This window comes from Cupressus sempervirens, chromosome 8, assembly GCF_028749045.1.
Source record: "Cupressus sempervirens isolate cs-2001-9-10 chromosome 8, ASM2874904v1, whole genome shotgun sequence".
Classification (NCBI taxonomy): domain Eukaryota; kingdom Viridiplantae; phylum Streptophyta; class Pinopsida; order Cupressales; family Cupressaceae; genus Cupressus; species Cupressus sempervirens.
The window spans coordinates 171,765,114-171,768,261 of NC_143125.1; positions in this window are offsets into that span (position 1 = coordinate 171,765,114).

Below are 3,148 nucleotides of genomic sequence, written 5' to 3' on the forward strand. Positions count from 1 at the left end.
TGACACCTCAACAACAACAAGAAGTAAATGTACAATGACCAAAGGATGTTGAGGCGTCACAAGTTTAAATTAACCCCCAACTTCCACAAGCTACTGCAACAAGCCAAACAAAGATAGGAGTTGAGATTCAAGAGGTTTCTCCACCTTGCTAGATAGAACAAGCATGCCCTTCTGTGCCCAAGAAAGGAAGAAAAATCAAGACTCCAGTAAAGAAAAGGCAAAAGGTGATTAGGAGGGTAGTGCCTTTCTCATTTGTCCTGGAACCCATTCCTAAAGAGGAAGAAGAAGAGGATGATGAGGATAACATACCTTTAAATAGGAGAACCTAGCTAGCCAGAGCCATAGAGCAAGAAAGAAGGATAAGTTCTACTATTACACTACCATTAATCCCAAAAGAACCTTTGCAAACAACTACATCTAAGGATGAAATGCAACAATGGATTGATGAGCAAGATGTGGAGGGTACTGACATATTTAAGATGTCAGATTTTGATTTTATGCCTATAGGGATGGAATTGGTAGGAGACAAAATTAGGGATACACGGACAAATGAGCCCCAACAGGAGGACTAGACTCAAATGCCACCAGAGTCACAGGGTCCCGAGATAGCTCCTTCATCCCCATTGCATATTTCAGTTGTGGATAAAAGCTCTATTACTCCCCTACCTCCAAGTGCCAAAGAAGAGAAAATTCAAAAAGAATTGAAGGAAGAATCATAGAAAATATCAACCGATGAAGTGTCTAGAGAAGGGTAAATGGTTTAATATCCTTAGTAAGCTTCCTAGGACACCAAGGTAAGAATTGTAGGCTCCAATAAAATAGACACTACAAAGGGAGAACCATCATAGAGGGAGAGAACCTTGGAGAGGAGTGATAAGGGAGAAGGAATAGCAGAGCAGATTCCATCCTCAAGAGGTAGGCCTTCAGTGGAATGGGTCCCAAGGTGGTTACGGAAAGAAGTGATAAGAAATAAAAAGCCACAATTTAATGCCAATGAAGAGGACATGATTGAGTTGATTGAGGTTCTAAGGAAACTTGAGTCCCCTCAAGAGAGGAAAGAGCTTTAACATTCATCAACAATGATTAGAATCAAGATTTGTTTGTGTAAGTGGCTAACCCTCCTCCTAATTCAAAAATAGAAGATTTGCATCCACAAGATTATCAAATTAGAGAGGTTATGCTTAGGAAGCCCACATTGGATACAGCCAAGCTGATGGTTACAATTGGGATGAACGAGGTGTTCAAAAGTTTAGAACAAGAAGGGGTAGAACAAATGACACTTCATAGGCAGAATGAAATCTTAAGAGGATATTTAGCCAAAGTTGTTGGTCCCTTGGATCCTGAACACCCCAAGGAGACTTTGAATGTAGAAATTCAAAGGAGGGATAGGTGAGGAGTACAATTGGATCCATTTTTGAATGCATGTCAACAATGGCAGGAAATTTTTGAGGAAAAGGGTGTGGTTATCATCCAAGGAAATCTAAAGCTACTTCATGCTATGTAGGAAACTATAGATAAAATGGTAGCAATTTTGAAGCAAGATTTTAGTATTATGGATGAAGTACATGCATGGGGTAAAGATTTACAAGTATTATAGGCCATAAAGGGGCAAAGGTACAAAATGTTTGTAGATATATATATAGTAGAGGAGCTAGATTTAATTGATGATTGGATTGAAAAGACAGCAGATATTAATAAAGTAATGGAAACATTACATGTGGAAATCCATCAGCTCAACGACCAAGCTTGAGAGCAAATTTTGGAGGCATAGAAACACTACAGTGATGCATGTCTAGACATATTTGAAGACAATGCATGGGAGAAATTGATGCTAGTAGAGGTAGTAGTAGAGAAATTTAGGGAAAAATTTTAAGAAGCTTCTAGTGAAGAGGATATCTGACAAGTGTTTAAAATAGAAGAAGCCTTGTTAGAGCTGGATACCAAACTCAGGAATATTGTTGAGACCCGTATAGAGGTAGATAATTACCAGCAAAAGATTAAGGATAAATATAATGCCTTGGATTTTCCAGATACGACAAAGATCATTGACATTATTGATAAATTCAAGAGCAAGCATCCAGACATATCTCTGGTATGAAAGGAGACAAAACCCAGAAGCTAGAATTTCAATTTTGACACTTGGTGAAATTTTTGCATTTTTGGACATTTGAGTTGTGTTGGTATGCTTTTTGGTTACAAAGTCTTGGGAGATTTTTGGAGAAGTTAGAGGTGCATAGGTGTGTTGATGCACTTCTTCCGAGGTGTGCTGATAGTTAACTACTAGTTCCAAAATTAGAGCTTTCCATGCATTGGAAACACATTCTGGCAGTAGTTTAACTCTGATAGATGCCCAATGGAGGAACTTCCATTTTTTATACTTCTAAACACTTCTACTTTGAATGAACGCTTTCTTCTTCTTCTTCTCTCATAATTTCTTTTTTTTTATGACATGTAAAGGCTCATGCATCCAATTAATAAATATAAAAATGGATGGAGTCCTACTAAGCACCAGTTAGATTATTTAGTTTGTATATAATTAGTTTGTTTTATTAAATTAAAAGCATATTATTGCATGAAGATATCTCTCACTCTCAACACAAATTGAGGAGATGATTTCTTATAAATACAGGATTGTAATGTGTACTCTAGGTTGCCATTATTTTGCAATAATATTATGCTTTTGGTGTTCGCATTTGGAGTGTAGCAATCTTGCTTAAATGTGTCATTATTTTTTGAATTTATGTTCATGGAATTGTGAGTAAGCCAAAAGTTAATTGCTTTGTTTTTGGTTGTGTGATCTTTTAATTTTAGTGTTTGCTATGATTTGACGAATTCTACTGACATATCTAGCTCGAGAAGAAATCACCAATTTGTGCCTGCATAACTCTTTGTCTCGCATGAGCACACTTTCCATGGCCTTGTGACTTGATGAAGAGTGAAACATCATATGGTTATTAAGTTTCCCATCAAAAATTGCATCAGTGGAATCAAGGAAGCATTGATCCAATTTTCATTGGTTACCTACTGATTTCTTTGAAAGCTTAACTCGCAGACATATTGTTTCCATAGCTTATGTCCATTAGAATTTCATTTTCATGTTATTTGCTTTAAATTTCTTTTTATTTGATTTACTAACCCCTTGTTAGTT